Source organism: Scardinius erythrophthalmus (assembly GCF_964197995.2).
Source record: "Scardinius erythrophthalmus genome assembly, chromosome: 16".
Taxonomy (NCBI): Eukaryota; Metazoa; Chordata; class Actinopteri; order Cypriniformes; family Leuciscidae; genus Scardinius; species Scardinius erythrophthalmus.
The window spans coordinates 14435155-14455357 of NC_138236.1; the positions used below are offsets into that span (position 1 = coordinate 14435155).

The 20203-nt window shown below is 38.1% G+C and overlaps 1 long non-coding RNA gene across 1 annotated transcript in view; it reads right to left on the reverse strand.

Moving 5' to 3' along the window:
* Positions 1-389: 389 nt before the first annotated feature.
* Positions 390-20203, reverse strand: part of LOC308704204 — a 48399-nt gene continuing 28585 nt past the window's right edge. Inside the window, exon 3 of the long non-coding RNA XR_014031776.1 lies at positions 390-2046. This is a non-coding gene — a long non-coding RNA (uncharacterized lncRNA). The remainder of the gene's footprint in view (positions 2047-20203) is intronic.

Sequence of the window (20203 nt, forward strand, 5' to 3'; positions counted from 1 at the left end):
CAAAATGTAAAATGAAATGCAAATATTATCCATATAATATTTTAATAATTTGTTAATATTTTGTCAATATGACACTTTATTTCTTACACAGTTTATATAAAATGCCTTGATATTTTAGTAAGGTGTTCCCTTTATTATTTGGGTGTCTTTGGTATTAAACAAATTGAAACCCCCTGCAGAAACACACAACACTAAATCTGCTATGGTTGAGCTGCCGAATATGCCTTCCTCCTGAATTGTTTTTAATGTTTAGTGGATACTTTTCTCCTTTGAAAAGAATGATCTCCACTCCTCTCTCTATGTGCTATACGTCTGGCCCCAGGGAAGCAAAAAGCACTTTGTTAAAGTGTGCACCTCACCTTAGTAGAGAGAGAACTCATTTATGGGCTACACTCTGAGCTTGTTCCACTTTATTAGGACACAGCCAAGCCACCAAAGGGGCTGGAGAGTGTGGTCAGACTAGCAGAATGTTCTGTGAAAAGAGCTTCTTCCATGAATAATTCCCAGGTGCTTTCTCTCTAAGAAAAACAATGGGCCCTTAAACCCTTATCACCTCTGTAATAGAGGGACACAGACTTTTTCCATTCTATCAAAACAAGAGGGTTTGCATTATTACAGTTACAGAAACAGTGTATGACTGCAGTCAGCTGCTAGGCAAAGATGAGTACCATTAACATCAAACAGCGCTGATAACTGCAGTAATGCACATTCGTAAAAAATGCTTTTTATGATACACGCTTTCATTCTACAGAGCATATGTTCACAGCGCAGTTTCCAATTGCAAATCTATTTAAACTAGCAAACCCTTTCCATCTATCAACATGTTATTACAGACACCAGAGAAGCACGGCTCTGTGTTGTTGTATGGAATATATATGAATATCTTCAGTCAATAATTCACACCATATGCCTGTGAATTAATAAATGACACAACTCATAATAAATCAAAGCTGAAGTGTCATTTAAAAACAATACAAATGTTAAAATGTTGAAATAAATTCTCATATCCAATCTTAGTATGCAGAAACTAGTGTATGTAAAGCACTATTTGCACTGGATTAATATAATTTGACCCTGTAGACAAAATAAATTGAAATAATAATAATTGGTAAATTGCTTTTGGGAAATGCACCCCTGCTTGGAGAACACTAGACCCTTTCGCATAAGGCTTACACCAACCAATTACACCTCAAAATTGAGGAAATGTTCAGAAAACCTGTTTGACAACAATTATTATACAAGCAATTCCCCAATATTATTTAAGCATCAGTTTTCTTTAATTGTCACCAACTACCACATATTTATAGCACACATATTTCCAAACAAAAGTCTTAAACTGCAAGAAATAGTCCTGGCTGCTCGATCCTCCGTCAACCAGCACGTCTCTGAAATGCATAAACCTACGAATGCAGCATATTCTAAGCTCTGTCACCAACACAGCAGGAACACACTTTCAACTAATTAGAATCTGAAGATTGCACATTGTCTGACACCCAAACCAGTTCACAGATGGAAGGGAGGAAATTTCAAGAACTCTGAGAAGGAACGCTGGGGCCAATGGTCCCTGACGAGAAGGATCCAATATGAAGTTTTAATAGGGAAAAAAAAGATTCATTTTAATCTTGATTTGATGTAATTACAATATTGATTAATATGCAATCAATCAAAAACAGCTCAGTGAAAACCCAGGGTTTGAATGGTGCCACTGTGATCTCGGTTACATAAAACAGCTTCATTTCTTTGAAATATACAGTACCCATTCAATTTGCAGAGATAAACCCATTATTGTTTGTATACAGAGTCAATAATCTCTAAATATAGAGTGTCCTCAGGTGGCATGTTCACAAGGGAATCTTTGGCAGAAGAGGAAATGGTTTCTAAAGAGACTTTTCTCTCTCTGCATCAAAGTCTTCAGCAAAACTGTTTGAACTGCGCTTGGAAGTTATCACATCCCTGCTGTCAAACACATCGTGATGGACCACTGCCTCCATCTGGCTCAGATGTGTTGAATTAGAATCATTTTCTCCAGCATAATTTGATAAACTTCTGTGGGAAAACAAAAAAAAACAAAAAGTCAACTTTTTTTTTTAGTCTTCATTGTTCTTAACCACAATCTGTTCCTTCTAAACGACAGCAGGTACTGTAGTTCTGGGACAATACTACAGTATTTTATACATTTACACTATAATGTCGGACATTATAAGAAGACACACCTGCTGATTATTAAACCACAATTAGCATGTAATTCCAAAGTTACATTCTCCACATCCATTTGTCTCTGTCTAATAGGCAGTTCTACATGTCATTTTAAAGTGAGTCTCTCGTCTGCATTCGTCTAATTTAGTCAGGACGTCTGAACGGGGGTTTGAGAAAAGGCTGCTGGGTGTCCTTTTACTCACCCCCTGAGAGACACTTAACAGATCAGTCTTTGCTGAAGTTCAGCCTAATTGTGTGTTTTTCACTTGAACTCTTTTTAGCGGCGGGTCGCAGGATAAGACGGGACAGGGATAAGGAAGTGCGAAAGGGGGCTATAAGTCTTTCTTTGATAGCTGAGTTTCCCCCAGTGACTGCAAGAGTGGCAGAGAGAGCTAGGATACTGTTTGATCGTCACTCTGAAACCAGTAGAGGCAGGAAGCCTACCGAAGCTGAGGAGCCTTTAGGTTCAGACATAAGAGAAGATGACTTCTGAGGACACTCAGGCTCCTTATCAATACAACAGCTAGTTAAAGCTGCATTCCGTAACTTTTTTGGGTTAAAAATGATCCAAAATAAATCTTTACATTCCGTAACTTTTTTGGGTTAAAAATGATCCAAAATAAATTTTTGAGCAAGTACTTAACCAGCCAGTGTTCAAAACTATCTGCTTGCCTTAGCTCGATTCAAAACGGTAAGCTTGTAATAATGTTTTTAATTTCAGTGGTACTGGTGGATTTCCGCGGGAAATTCGAGCATGTCTTTGCGTCATTACGTCATATCTATTCCGTACACATAAAGAAGGTGTCTCGGCTAGTAGGCTATGTTGCGTGTGAGGATGTTGGAGGTGGAGATTTATAGCCTTGTCTCACAGCACTTTATATAATTATAATGAAACTTTTCAGTTTGATGGCGGATCCAGAAAGGTTCAAACGACAATCACCAGTGACAAGTGGAGATTCACCCGTTGTAAAATGCAAAAGACTTCGGAGTGGCTACAGAAAAAAAAAGAGACTGCAACCGGGCCCATGCGAAAACAAGGAAAAATATAATGCTGATGTTGTAAACATTAAAGGAGAACTCCGGTCAATTTTAACATTGAGCTCATTTTTTTGTAAATTTGGAGTGGTGTCAATACAGAGAACAACGACAAAAATCGGTGTTGCCTACACCGTGTTATCCTCTTTTTAAAATGTGCACCCTGTTGACTTCAATGGGGCAAGTTTTAAACCTGCTTTTAGTCTCTTAACATCCTTGATGTGTCATTACAAGTGCACAGCTAATGTGAGTGATTCCTTCAGAGTGATCACGGGTGAATCTGACTGCAGTAGATGTGAAAGATATTAATAAAAATGATGTTATTTCAGCCAGCGCACATACCTGTATTTTCTTCCTGTTTTCGGTCGAAGTCCATAGTAATCGATTGTCGAGTTCACGCGCGTGATCATAGGTAACTAAACCTATGCGTGTGAACTCGACAATCGATTACTATGGACTTCGACCGAAAAACCAGCTAAAAGCTGGTTTAAAACTTGCCCCATTGAAGTCAACAGGGTGCAAATTTAAAAAGAAATGAGCTCAATGTTAAAATTGACCGGAGTTCTCCTTTAACAATTTGAGAACAAAGCATAATTTGCAAAGTTTGACGTGATATAATAAGCGATCATTAGATTTAAACAGCACGATTTACTGCAATGCTTTTTTTCCCTTAGTTGGTCAGAACAAAAGTGGATGTTACTTGTTCAGATTACATTTTCCGGTGAAAATTCTTATGTTGGTCATACTTCCTAAAAGTAGAATCTGTGATTCCGAATGACAGTATCCGATTCCACACCGGCGTGGTGACTGACAGCCGCACATTGTCCTCAAAACATTGGATTAATCCGTGCTGTGCCGTGCCGAGGCACAACCCACGTAAAGTTGATAATTCCGCGAAAAAATGCAATTGCAGATTTTAAACAGAGATGGCGACAAAGAGGAAAATCTACAGACTGCTCTTGGAGTTCTGTCATAAAGGTCAGCTGTTCAATACAGTGCTGTAGTTAAACTAAAAAGTATTTGGACACTTATTACATAGAAAATATCAAAGTGCCATCTGCAAACAAATGCTAGAATCAATGTCACTTTTCCAAGACAACCTCATAAAACAAACTTTCTTCAACATTAAAGGCACAATATGTAATTTTCGCCATTAGAGGTCTCTTATTCAAAACAAGGGTGTAGTTTGATGACACCGTGAATGAGCGTGGATTCATGGGAGTTGTCGTCTTCACCTCCACAGCCGATGATAAGGAATTCGACGGACTTGGGCAGAAATCATGCTCATGGATGAGCTAATGTATTAAAGTTTTATTAATGTTCTCTATTCACTTTTAATGTTTGCTCTTTTCGTTGCATATTTGGGGTAAAGCAGTGCTGTTTTACATTGTTAAAACAATTATATTAATACATTTGAGTGTTTTGAAAGTTATGTTAATGTTACTCGCATTCTCTTGGTGGCTGGTATGAGAGACTTGTTGCACTTTGAAGTAATCTATCAATATTAGATTATCATATTAATAAAAACTGGATGACTTGTGTTGCTAAATGACATGCAATTCATTTTGAAATATATTGTATGATGGAGAAAGTTCTCTCTGATTATGCTATGTTAGCCACTTGACAAAATATTGTAAATCAAGAAAACAAGCGATTCAGACAATAAGACAAGACAAGGCCCGTTCACACCAAGGATGATAACTATAAAGAGAACGATAAAGATATAATTCTAAAAATCGTTCTCCATATTAAAGAATAACAGAGTTCACACCACAACTATAACGATAAAGATATGAGGAACGATATCGTTGGGATCACTTTCAAAACGATTTTTTTCCAGCTGTCGAACGATAAAACACTGACAGCCAATCAGAATCCATTCTAATTTAAAGGTCTCGCGCATTTAAAATGGATCTGGATCATCTGGGCGCGCGCGTGCTTAGAATAAAAAGACCGTTATCGGTCGTTGGTGTGGACGCATATATAGTTATCTTTATCGTTATCTTTATAGTTATCGTGCTTGGTGTGAACGGGCCTTAACCGTGTTGAGGTATATAACAATGACTAATTTTCTGTCAATAAAAGTATCCAAAGTTGCTCACCTGTCTAGTAAAACATAATATATTAGCATCTTTGATGTTTCCATGATTTCTCGAGAAAAATCGAGGGTAACGCAGATATGACAGCCGATGAAATGACACGGTCCGTGTCCTGGTTAAAATTGCCGATTTCTCTGGATTTAAACATTGTTGGAAACATTTGGGATAAGTACACAAGTTAACAAAATATATAACATTGTTCTAGTGATTTTTAAAAAATCTTATTGTGCCTTTGATTAAATATTATTATAGCTTTTGAAGAAATACTTGAACAAGTAGAACATATGCGTATTCATATAAGAAATATACATGTAGCATAAACATACCTTTTAAGCCTATTTATGAATACTGTTGGACTGGACTCACACCAAACATTTATGATATATCCTAAACTCAATACTAGAATCCTAATTAGAAAATGTACAAAAAAAAAACATTGCTTAGACGTGCAACCTTTAGGCCTTGTCCTTGGGAATAAGTACACAAGAATACCTCATTGTAATGCCAGAAAGCCAAAGTATGCTGTGATATATAGTGAAAATATGTTTATTTTGGTCGCCTGTGTCACTGCAGATTAAATTAGATTAAATGATGAAGTATTAAACCCCCTGTTTGCTGAAAATTAATGTGAAAGAGGTCAGAGATACACTGCGACAAGGCAGCAAAATTTATTACCCGACAAATGGACAAGATCACCTTCATAGCACCGTGCACATTACTATGACATGCAAAAGTGTTACCTCCTCATGGATGACAACAGCAGAAGGAATTCTCTCAGGGAGGCATGCAAAACAAGTTCGTATTAAGTCAATGCAAAGGCATCTGACAAACACAGGCTTCTGTAGTTTTCTGATTTCTTCATGTTGACTTCTCATCGACTTTAAATTCATATTGATTTCTTTTTTTATGTTTATACAAGCTGTGCATTGTTCACAAGGCCTTTCAGTCCAAAAGAAAGTTCATGCGGCTCAGAGTCATGCTGAGGGGCAGACATAATGACCTATTCATGTTCGCCGGCTATTTGCTCAGTAACTGGGCACAATTGGTGGGCGGATGAAATAATTCAGGAGGAGAAAGAATATTGTAGGGCATTTGTCTGGTGTATTAATTAATCATTTGTTCTCAGCTGTGACTGCAGCAAGGGAGATTCAGTGGAAGCGTTTCTCATCTCTGTGGGAGTCTGATTGCAGCTCATCGCTGAATAGATTCACTTATTGAGTAGATTTGGCTTGAATTTGTCGAGCTGATTGAGTGCCGTGTGACTTTCTGTTATAATCGTGGAATGAGTTTCATGCAGCTCCACAGCCTCCTTTAGTAGAACCACAAAAGCACTGTAATGCCTGTAAAATAAGTCCAATGTCACACATGGCTTATCTTTAATGGCATGTATAAAGCTGGAGGGGTAACCATCCACATCATTGAAAAGGTCACTCTTATGGGAAGGACTGTGCACCACACACAGGCTAATGAAACAGCTAATATTGTGGATGGGTGTAGATTTCATCATTTCATGGGTTATGGGCAGAGAAGCACTGCTGGAGAGCTTTTATTGTGACAAACATTTCGATATCAGATTCGGTAACACCTATACATTATTTAAATCAGAATATGTTACAGCAACTCTTAAAGGGGAAGTTCACCCAAAAAGGTAAATATTTTGCAATCACTTCTTAAAGGGATAGTTCACCCAAAAATGAAAATTTTGTCATCACTTACCCTCAAGTTGTTCCAAACCTGTATGAGTTTCTTTCTTCTATTGAACACAAAATAAGATTCTTTGAAATATCTTATTTTGTATTCAACAGAAGAAAGAAACTCATAGAGGTTTGGAACAACTTGAGGGTGAGTAAATGATGACAGAATTTTCATTTTTGGGTGAACTATCCCTTTAAAGGGTTCGGTCCAATGTTGTTTTGGACCCCATTGACTTCCTCTGAATGGGCAAAAAAAAAATTAAACATTCTTCAAAACATTTCTTTTGTGTTCCAGACAAGTAATAAAGTCAAACTGGTTTAGAACGGCATATGGGTAAATGAGTAAATTATAACAAAGAATTATTTTGGGGTGAACTATCCCTTTAAGAAGTGACTGCAAAATATTGATGATGTGCTTCATTTTCACATGGCAACGGTACTTGTACTCGTATTATGAGAGTGCTTTAATCCTCATAAGAACAGACGTTTGCAAGTTGCATTAGACACCCAGAATACACTCAGACGGCGAGGATAATTTGAACAAATGCACTGCAGAGTGCTTTATACCGCCTGTGTCTTTAAGAGCCGCCTTTTCCTTTTTTGTATTTTGGCCATGTGATTGTTACTAAATATTTACCACACTCAACACCCCCCTAAAGAGTTCAAACTCTGAGAGTGAAATCACACCAATTTCCGACGCGAGAGGGGCTATTTTCTGCCTTTGAAGCGTTTTCCAGCCCCTGACTATGCACCATCCTGTTGAGACGTGCCCAAAAATACACTTCTGCCAGCGTCCTGGCAGCACTGTAGCATATGTGACGCGGCTGGCCTGCAGTGCCCCCCTGCAGAGCTGCCTGCGCTCACATCATTGTCTTAAATACGAAACTGGCACACTCAACGGGCAGTCACCACATAATACCCCCTCTATCCTCTCCGCCAACACAAACATACATTTATATCTGAGGGACAGGGTAAAAAAAAAAAAAAAAAAACAGAGCGGCATGTTTTCTGCCACGGTGCATGCGAGGAACTGTGTGGAACACTTTTACTCCCACACAAAGGTCACAGACTGATTCAGTGTCCTCTGTTTGGATAGTTATCTCAGCAGGGATTAAGGGAAATGGTCTGTCTGATTGGATCTTGAGCTGAAGCTAATACTGCTCTCTCTCTCCGTTTGAGATATTGAGGAAGATTATAACCTGTGAGGGTGTCAAAAAGCACAAAGTACATTGCATACAGTACTTCACCCCAGCGGCGGGTGAATTATTGCTGCGTTTGGGAGGTATTTTTGTGTAAATGGGAATATGAGAGCCATTTTTAAATTAAACCTGCGAACATTTCCTCCTTTGCATTTTGTAAGCTTTAAACATGCAGGGCAAAATTATGCCTAGTACACAAATATGATAAACAAGCTTTTATGGAGCTTTATATCTACTGTGGCACTTCCCCAAAACCTGCCCTTTCTGTCCTCCTCCGAATTCACACTTGTGTGTGCCATTGCAACCTAAAATGAGAAATGGACACCTCACGACCAACGTTATGGACTTCAGGGGCATAAAGTGCGCTATTTGGGTCAGAGCCTAAGTAGCAAAACTTAAAGTGCCCATTTGATGCTATTTTAAAGGTTCCTAATTTTGTTTTGGAGGAACTACAATAAGGTTTACATGCATCCAAGGTCAAAAAACACTTTCATTTTCTCATAATATACATTGCATGTCACCTCATTTGCCAAATTCATGTTGTAAAAATGTATTTGAACCATACGATCCTCATCCTTTGGAAGCGTATGAGAATTTGCTTTTGCAGAAAACAGTGTCTTCTCAGCATGATGACAACACCAACCAACTACTGTGTTTGAGAACGGGTCAAAGTAGACGTTGTTTGCGAGCAGTCAATGAAGACCATAGGCTTTATGCAAATTTGTTACAAATCTACGTAAATAGCCTACTGTATGTTACGGAGGTAAGACTGGAATTGCTGACGACTCGTTTCGGAAGTTCAGAATTGATTTTTAGGAGGCAATAACTTTATTTGTTGAATACTTTGATCTTTAAAACTTTGCAGACCTTCATAAACAGCTATAATACGCACTGCATGAAAGGTAATATTCGGAAAAGCACAATGGGGGCACTTTAAACTCACTGTTATCACTGTTTTTACCACAATCAATCTGAGAAAATAATCACATGTGCGCATTTAATGAACTGATTAAAAAAAAAAGGATTCTTCTGAATCGTCACTCATATGTGTTCCTGAAATTCCCTGACACATACATAATAATACATAATATTTTCTTGTAACTAAATAAATATGGTTAAGTACAAAAAATTGTTAGATACAGCAGGTTTTTATTTAGTTATATGTTGTTTATACTTTATATTTATGTTGATTTATGATTTATTTCTGTAGCTCAAACATTAGGGCATTGCACTAGCAACGCCAGTGTCATGAGTTCAATTCCCAGTGAATGCATGAATTGGAAGGAAATGAAAGCTTGAATGCAGTGTTTGGAAGTCACTTTGGATAAAAGTGTCTGCCAGATGCGTGAATTTAAATATCTTCTATATAGTGAGCTACTTTTTTTCTTTTTTTTTGTAGTGTAGCTAAAATTACTTTTTTTTAAAAGATAGCTTGACTACTTTATGTGTTGACTGTATCTTGGCAAGCTACAGTCTCAAAGTAGCTTCCCCAACACTATTATGGACTCTCATTCTTCACCAGTCAGTATCTTGTCAGTCATTCTGTTAGGCAGTATATATCAGCATATCAGATCTCATTGCAGATCAACAGGGGCTCACTGTAAAAAAAAAAAAAAAAAAAAAAAAAAGTGTCAGATGACTCACAATCCCCCTGCAGCGCTTGGTTTCTCTGCTGATGCCTCTCTATCACCTGATTTCATGATTCACACTCAGCAGTGATGCGGGCCTCCAATTACACACTTACAGCAATTCTGTGTGAAGCATTCTCACTGAGACACTGCATCAAAATGTAATTTTTGTTCCTTACAAAATCAACACTGCCCCATAAATGAAACAAGTCACTGCATAATAATAGAGCACAGATGCATCCTTTATGGCTGAAATGGCTCCTACTCTACAGAGATTTGTTACACTAGAATAATAAGAGCAAGAAGAATGGAACGTCTATCTGATCTTACGATGTAATACATTATTTTCCACTATTTCGCCAGGGCCGCAGGATGCACGCAGGAACCAGAGGAGGGGAGGCATGGGGCGGATGGTCTTAAAATAACCGAGTTATGAAAGTCTAATTCAAAGAGCCTCCCCTCCACGTCAGGCTAATCTGCGACTCCTACATGAGGCGGGGGTGGAGGGTGGGGGGACGCAGAGGTGTATTGTTCAGATGAAGATTGACAAGTGGAAGCCAAAAGAAAAGATCAAAGACCTTGACTGATGAGGCACACGCAACGCACCCTTTGTGTTTTTTTGTCTAGACGAGAAAACTGTTGCTCAAGCATGTTATAAGCAAGGACATCAAGATTAAAGCATTACATCATAGTTTATGAGGTAAAGTATTACAATTACAAAGTAAGCATGACGTAATTTCACTAAACAAATCATGTATTTAAATGATTTGACTTATTTGACCATGTACTGTCATAAAAAACAATTGTATAATGTACACTGTGAAAAGTGGTAATTGTTACCTTAAAGAGCTGGTTTTTACTTGATTTAACCCATAATATAAATGTTGTTGGTGTAAATTAATGTATTTAGGTTGTTTAAAATTAAACAAGATTTTTTACCAGTTAATTTAGATTACCATAACTATCCATTTTAATTTCATGAAGTCACATAACTCTAGAATCAACTTTATGAAAAGTAACCTTTTCATTTAATGCCGTACATACTCCAAAAGTATGCAATTTCAGACCGAGAGTGACTGACATTTCTGATCTCTCTTCACTATTCTGTTCATTTTTGTCATGGCTTTATAGCGGTCCACCTGGAAACAAAGCCAGCGTGTTGCCAAACCCCCTCATAAAAGAAGAAACAAAACAAACTGTGATTGGTTGCTTTACATGTCAGTCAAACGGCCTCTGGGCGGTCCTTGACCAATGAAAGCTGCTATAGAGGCTGCGCTTCTCGAAACCTTCTTAACGCTACGTCGTTCTTAAAAGGATACTTCACCTCTGGAAAGATGAACGTGTATTTAAAATGGGTCATTTATGTAGAAGAAATGTGAAATTATTTTTGAATTTGGAGCTTTCTAGACTGAGAAAAGCCAGAAAATGTATTTTTGGCTCATGTGGATGAAAGACAACAACTCCCAGAATGCACTTGCTTCGCTGCTCTACGAGGCCACTCCCAAGCCACGCCTGCCAGTAAGAGCGTGCAGTTAAACAACAAGACTAGGCTACTAGTGAGTCTCCGTGACGAGTCTGCCCGGGATTTTCAAGATCGCCCAAAATGTCCGGGATTCGGCTTTTGCGTTCTACAGTCGCCATTCATCATGTTTACTGTGGCGAGCAAGCGTGCCGCACAAGCCCTGAAAAGTGAAGCCAAAATGTCTCGATCGCCCGAGACGAAACAATTAAATTACACTTCAAATATCTTTTTTTCCAAAGGTGGTTTCTTTCATTTGCTGTCATTTTTATCATGCTGATGTAAGTTCAAGTGTCTCTTTCAAAAATAAGTTGGTTTTTAGTTAGTTACGTGATGCGGTGGTGTAACGTCATGATGGACAGCTGTGATTGACAGGTTCTCTGAGCGAAGTAGTGAAGCACCAACGGACATTTTTTTCGGGATCTTCGGAGGACTGAGGAGATTGTATTTACTTTATTTTAACAAGCCTCTTGTCATACTGCAATCAATTTGTTAAAAAGTGTGCAGAATGCACTCTCCCTAAGTGCATTCTGCGAGAGTGAGGGCGGAGCGTTGATTTCGCGGCTTTACTTACTGCTCACTACTGCGCAGGTCTGGTCCCGAGATCGCTACTGCGCAGACTAAAGTTCCAATATGTCAGCGCCATATTGGGACATTGGCGGCTTCAGTTCTCATCATTGGAAGAGAGCAAAGGGGCGTCGTCCATCTTTTTTTACAGTCTATGGTGGCGAGCAGGACGAGACTGAGGACCGTGGGAGAACGGCGCAAGGCCGGTGGCGTGATTACTGATGAGTGACACCTGTGAGAAGCACCGGTCTCGTATCTCTCACGGAGGAGCGGGAATTTTCTTAGCAATGTTAAAACGCACATCAACCGATCACTTGTTTAACGTTCATGCAAACACTACATTCAGATTCACCAATCAGAATGAATTCAGTTAGATTGAAACAAAAGGTGTGCATGTAAACAATGAATGGCGACTGCAGAAAGCAAAAGCCGAATCCCGGCCATTTTGGACGATCTCAACGGCCGGACATGTCCGGGAAAAAGAGGATGGTAACCCCTACTACTCAGCTTTCTCCACAGAACAAGAGCCTGCTAGCTTAGCTTCCAAAAAAAGATGGCTGACACTATGTGTACATTCTGTGAGATCCCACCCTCTATAGGCGGGTTGAAAACATGCGGGACAGCCCCTACTACTGGCTGTAGTCTTTAGCCTCTGGCCAAAAAATCCTCCGATAACGCAAAATGACGATATTTGCGTCATCTGAGGATTTTTTCCAGACAAAAAAAATACATAAATCTCTCGTCTCAGGGGGATGTGAGGTTTGAAAGCACAGTAATTCGAAAATACTACAGGTTTTCTACTAATACAAAGCTTAATGCTAAATCCTGAAGTATCCCTTTAAGTTAGGCTACACCTTAAGTTGTAACTTATCGTTAATATGTGTTTTCCGAAACGTTCTTAGTTAAGTATACCTTCTGTAAGTCATACGTTCGGAAGATCTGGACCACTCTTAGCTTTACCTTATCACTGTTGCAGGTCTAAAATTGGGGTCGGTGAGATTTTTTTATGTTTTTGAAAGTCTCTTGCGCTCACCACGGCTGCATTTATTTGACCAAAAAATACAGTAAAAATAGTTTTATTGTGAAAAACAGTAATATTTCCACAAAATATTAAGTAGCACAACTGTTTTCAACATTGATAACAACAGAAACTGATTCTTGAGCAGCAAATCAGCATATTAGAATTATTTCTGAAGGATCATGTGACACTAAAGTTATTTTACAGTTTTTAAATTGTAATATTTCACAATATTACCATTTTACTGTATTTTTTATTAAATAAAAGCAGCCTTAGTGAGCATAAGAAACTTATTTCAAAAACATTAAAAAATCTTACCGCCCCCAAACTTTTGAATGGTGTACAGTATTAACAATTTAATTCTAAAAGTAATTCTAAAAATAAAATATAAATATAGCTGCGAGCAGCGATTACGGGCCCAAGCCGGTGGCACCGCCACCCTGGTGCCTTTAGTTACATAAAGGCACCGGGGTGGCGGTGCCACCGGCTTTGGCCCTTCATCGCTGCTCGCAGCTATATTTATATATATATTTATATATATATATATATATATATATATATATATATATATATATATATATATATATATATATATAAGACAGAAACCTTATTAGCTTATTCTGATTTTATGATACACTCAAAATATCCCACAACAAATCTTTTAAATTTAATGTAAAAATTAAAACGAAAGTAAGCACTGTTGGGCTTACGTAACCCTCTCATTAGAATCAAAATGTTTCAGCATTTGCGATGTATTTGGATGCTAAACTATTCTTTATTATAGGCTTTGTTCTTCACTCGTGTTCCAATATCGACAGAAAAAATCATCCTCTTCACACGCGCAAAAATGTGCTTGAAACATCACAGTGGAGCGGTGCTTACTGTGAATGTACGAATTGTACTACTGACTATTTAGAGCAGTGTAATTTTTATATGTTAGGTTAACTATTTTATTATTATATTTTATTAAGGCTATAATGAACAGGCTGCGATGTCAAGATTGCAATGCTGGAATGTGTGTTTGTGTGTGTGTGTGTGTGTGTGTGTGTGTGTGTGTGTGTGTGTGTGTGTGTGTGTGTGTGTGTGTGTGTATGTGTGTTCATGTTTTTCTATCCCGGTGGGGACTTCAACCTGAATGCACACAGACTCATGGGGACTCGTGTCACAGTGGGGACCTAAATAGAGGTCCCCATGGGTAAACAAGCTTATAAATCATACAGAATGAGTTTTTTTTTGGAAATGTAAAAATGCAGAAAGTTTTCAGTGATGGGTAGGTTTAGGGGTAGGGTTAGTGTAAGGAGATAAAATATACAGTTTGTACAGTATAAAAATCATTAAATCTATGGAGAGTCCCCACAAAGATAGTAAACCGTGTGTGTGTGGGTGGGTGTGTGTGTGTGGTGTGGGCGCGATTGAACAGTGGACACATAAAAACATACTCCGTCATTATACAGGACGACATTCAAACTGCAAAGTGTTAACTTATATTTGTGTACAGTTGCAATAAAACACAACATTGTGCTTTTGTAAAATAATTTCAAGCAATCAACCCCCGAAAGGCGCTAATTTTAAAATTAAACTAAAATGCTCATGGCTGCACGGGCATTCATAACGGTGCGCATCCACGGCGAGGAACGAGCAGAACAGAGTGAACGTTTTTCAGTTAATTCCTACTTCCATAGGAATTCATTTGAAACGCTCGCTCAACCACTATCAATGTCAGTGTGGACGAACATATTTTACTTTCGTTTTTAAGTTGGCGATTCAAAAGCCTCCAGCGGTGTCACACGTCGATTAACCGGTGGTAAAATATTCTCACCGTCACATACCTAGTATATTTTTATGTAGATACAATAGGCCTACCTGATTTTGAACACAAGAGGGCAGTATAGCCCTATGTATGACTTGACTTTTATGGGACTAAATAGTACAATTACTATTTTTAAACTTATAAATATTTATTAAATTGAAAAAAAAAAAGAATAAAATGGGTTTAGTTGTGACATTTTTATACTTTTATATAGAAATAAATGGTGTTTAATTACATTTTTAGAAGATGAGGCTTTAAGTGTTACTTTACTTTAGTCCCTCACTATAGCAAAACCGTTTGAGATGTTTAATATCCGTTCACAATTTAGCATCTTTAATGTATCTTTATCATTTTGAAAAAGTTTGGTGTGAATAAAATAAAACCGTTAGGAAGAGTAGCTCAAAAACTCAGAGTCTGAAATATCCAAAAAATCCACATTCAAACCAAAATATCTGACTTCCTTTTGCTCGGAGCTAATAACTGTAAATTAGAAAGTTGTCCGGCTCGGTGAGACCAATATATATACTGATTTTTGTAACTGTTGGTAAAACTAACCCACCCACTTTTGTCAAACGCATGTTGAAAGTGACACACTTCCTGCTGCCAGTTGGTGGCGCTATAACTTTGACTCACAATAGTTACATCCATCTGATCGGCCTCTTACCACGAACATACTGCTAAAGTTTCATCAAGATCAGTTAATGTATGCAGAAGTTATAACACTTCGTCTCCTCTCTTTTCTCGCCATAAATTTGTTTCCTCGCCATGGCCAAACCGTTCGAGATATCAAAAATCCGTCCGCAATTTAGCATTCTCAATGTCTTGACTTCATGCTGACTGAGTTTGGAGGTGATTGAATGAATTCTCTAGGAGGAGTACATCACATTCCACAGCAAGCGTTTTCCAAACAACCCATAATAGCCGACTTCCTGTTGGGCTGGTGTGAAACTTGACAGAGGGAAAGTTGTTCGGCCCGATGAAATCTATATGTGTACCGAGTTTCATATTAATTCATGCAAGCGTGTTTGATATATGGACCAAGTTTTCAGACCCTGTTCAAGAGGGCGCTGTTGAGCCCCCCTGCCACGCCCGTTTCTGAATCTTTTCACATGTCTACTGGCTAATAAGTGTTATGTGTCTGTCGAGTTTCATCCAATTTCAAGCATGCTAAGAGTCTCAAACGCATCCGAAAAGAATATTAAAATTTGATGCGTTGCCACGGCAACAGTATCTAAGATATCAATAATCCTTTCACAGGTCTACATCTGCCGTGTGTTTACATTATACACATAAAATTTGAAGCAAATCGGGTAAAAGTAAGAGGGTGACTTCAAAGCATTTTGAAAGTGACACACTTCCTGCTGCCAGTTGGTGGCGCTATAACTTTGACTCACAATAGTCACATCCATGTGATCGGCCTCTTACAACGAATACACTGCTGAAGTTTCATCAAGATCAGTCAATGTATGCAGAAGTTATAACACACTTCCTGTGTCCCATTATTCGCCATAAATTCGTTTCCTCGCCACGGCCAAACCGTTCGAGATATCAAAAATCTGTTCGCAAGAATTGATCCTCAATGTCTTGACTTTATTCTCACCGAGTTTGGTGGCGATCGGATGAAATCCCTAGGAGGAGTATTTCACATTCCATTGTATGCGTTTTCCAAACAACGTATAATAACCAACTTCCTGTTGGGCTTTTGTAAAACTTAGAGCACGAAAGTTGTTCGGCCCGATGAGATCTATATGTGTACTGAGTTTCATATTATTACATGCAAGCGTGTTTGATTTATGGACCAAGTTTTCGGACCCCATTCCAGGGGGCGCTGTCGAGCCCCCCTGCCACGCCCCGGTACCAGCTTCAGCCCGGCCCTGATGGCCGCAGGTTCTGACGTGTGTGCAAAATTTCAAGAGTTTTTGAGCATGTTAAGGGCCCCAAAAGTGGCAAAAAGGCAAAAAAAAAAATAATGAAGAAAAAAAAAAAAAATAATCCTTACGAAAACAATAGGGCCTTCGCCCTTTCAGGGCTTGGGCCCTAATTACAATATTTTATTGCATGTACTCTCTTAATGGTCACAAAGCAGCATGCATAATAATTATTATTAGTAAATAATTTAAAAAAGCTCATATTTACTTATTCAACACTGTTACTGACATACAATTACAGCAGGCTTGAAGAGCAGGAGAACTAGTGCTTCCCTGCAAACTAGTCCAGCTCTCTCAGGCTTGTTCGTCAGCCAGAAGCTACTGGGCTTATCTCAGCTCGGGCTCTGAAGAAAGAGGATCACTTCTTGACAAGCCTGCTGAAGATAAAATTATCATATTTCACACCCATGTCTCTCACAATCTGGCAAGCAGAGAGCAGGTGGTTTGCTCTCAGGGGGAATCGTGCCTGATGCACAGCACTATATCACCAAGCCACATCTATCAAATCCCTCTCTGCCTGGAGAGAAATGTTACAAGTGTGCCATTGTAGTCAAGTTTCATGAGACTTATCTAAATCTACTTGTCATGAAGTGTTGACAAATTCTAAAGGAACCATTTTGGTTTTACGACATGCTGAGAGACATAAAAATCTGGCTGATTGATCGCAGTTAGTTGATGTAAAAAATGTCCATGGTGCAAATATCCGAAATCTACAGTCTGTCAGCTGTCATCGTTTGTGGAGGGCAAAGGTTAAGTGCCATTTTCAAATATGCCTGTATTATCTACCTTATGTCACATAAACAGATTTCTAATGTGCATTTTTACCCTGCTTTCAACAAATATTTGCTCTGCAAAAAAACTGTTTCTTAAATAGATATATACAACAACAAAACAGCATGACAGCAGCAACTTGTTACCAATAATCAGCTATGTTCAATCAAAAACAGTTGCTCTCAAGAAAAAAAAAATCTCATCTTCCTTATAAAGGATGCTTAAAACAGCTGTTGGTTCAAGAATAATTCTGTCTCTCTGACTCTAAATGTGTGAGTCTCACTTTGGTGGAAAAAAACAGACAGATCTAGAGCTGATCTACAGTTAGATATCGTGTTGAATAAATATGTACAAAACCTCTCTATAAATAAAATGTGTTTATTTTAAGCCCTTTTACTTCCACAACCAGAGAAATACTTTCTATGTACTTATGTATTTACATATATATATATATATATATATATATATATATATATATATATATATATATATATATATATATATATATATATATATATATACATATATAGCAGGTATTATGCAGGTCAGGAAAATATTTTTATGGTTAAAAATAATATAAGAAAAGCTTCAATTAGTTAATATAATATAATATAATATAATATAATATAATATAATATAATATAATATAATATAATATAATATAATATAATATAATATAATATAATATAATATAATATAATATAATATAATATAATAAGCTTTACTCATTACAGGCACTTGGAATGTTGCATTGTCATCACCGATATACGTACTTTTGCATGCGTCAAGTGAGTCATATATTTTCTCTGACTCTAAAGTTTTGACAAGCCAAAGGAAATACTGGCTAAATAGATACCGACATCACAAAGAGATTGCCTTCCCAGGAAATATTAGAAATTTCAGCACACTCCCACAGAATTTCCATACCCACTTGACAAGTGACATCCATCAGTTGTGCCTCAGTGCGGCGTAGACCCAAAAAAACGCTGCAATTACTGCTCAGACCAATGCACAAAATAATTAGGGGGAAATATGTTATTCTCTGACATCATTTTACTTCATTCTCTTATTAAGCCTCATCCATCACGAGAAAGTCAAGACTGACTGTTTCCTTTTCTGACAAACAACGGCTGAGGAACTGCACCCACCATCATTCTCAGGTTTGGACACATAAATGTGCCTCATTCAGCAACAGGCTCACGGAGTATGCGAGCGCTTCATTGCTAGGATTAATTAGCTGGATTTGTATGACAATGGGGCTAGTGACATATGCTCCGCGGTTATGGCAGTAAGTGTTAATGAGCTTTGGTTCAACAGGCAGGGAATGTTGAGTCCATCTATAACGCTGCAGAACAAAAGCTGCACACTGTCTCGACGCATCGAAGGTTGGGTGTTTACATTTCTCATGAAAGACTGTGATCCTTAATCGTGTCTTCCTGACATATGGCGACACGTTTCGCACAATGGCAGGATTTCTTGCTCGCACACTGAAGACGAATGTGTTGGAGAGCGGAATACATCAGGTCCATCTGTTGGACCACACAGAGTTTAGTTATGAGGTTACAGCAGACATTAATTTAATCTGGCTACCTAAATGCAGTACTTTGTGGATGAGAGAAACTGGATCGAAAGCCTTTTGACTTGACCCACAAAGAAACACTGTTAGCCTCAAGTGGCTTTATGTTATTTTCCCCAAGTAGGGCTTGGTTTTTCCAGTCTGAAAGAATAAATGTTTGGTGACTCATTAAATATTCACAAGAAAAAGCTAAGTTCAGACCAGAAGGAAGGAGCTTCGGGAGGTAATGAGTAACGATAATCACCAAAGCCATTTCCAGACAAATACATGCACATAATAATAAGACACTCAAGGGTGGATCAGCTATAAATAGAGCATCAACTGCAGATTGATTTGAGATAGGAGCTCTGAATCTGATTCAGCCGATAACTCCTCGGCAAAAACGCACATATCTTCCTCTGGTATTCACGACACGATTGATCGGTAGATATGTGCTCTATTTTAAATCGCTCATAGAATTTAGTCAAAAGCAACTGGTCTATGTAATATGTCGGTATATCGTGCTTACTTGCCAGCCAGAGCAGGACCACAGTGCACATTTCTATTCCATTACATTATTACTGAAATTAGAATTTTAGAAATGAATCTTCCCAGGATACTTCACACAATGATCATTGAATTGTGATTCTGTCTCTGTGACAGCTGTAGGCTCAGTAAACAAACCATGATGCTTTTTTCCCATCAGAAAAACTCAATGTGCATGTGGGTGTTTCTTCAACTTTTGGCCCTGTGGACTTTTAGAAAACAAACACTCTTAAATCAAAATTCAAGCCTGATGCACAATAAAAATAAGTGTTTTTTCATCACACGTTGCATATTTCATCTCAAGAATGCATTAACACTGTTGTCTCCTTGGTAACCATGTACACAAACTTCTGTCTGGGAAAATAAAATAATATAATCTATAAATAAAACTGGCAAAAATGAATGAAGACATGATCATTCATACAGACCACTGTCAACTTTATATTAAACCTGTTAGTTTTAATAAGAATCAATCCCTTGGACACAAAAGTGCTCAGAGTTGGAAAAAACACCCACCCACAGGTTTGTCTGGCAAAAGCAAAATGACGGAAGTCCTTTACAGGACCTTTAATATAAAAAATTGCAAAAATTGTTCCTGCGCTCCTGGTAGGTGGTACATTAACAGCCAGTACTATCCT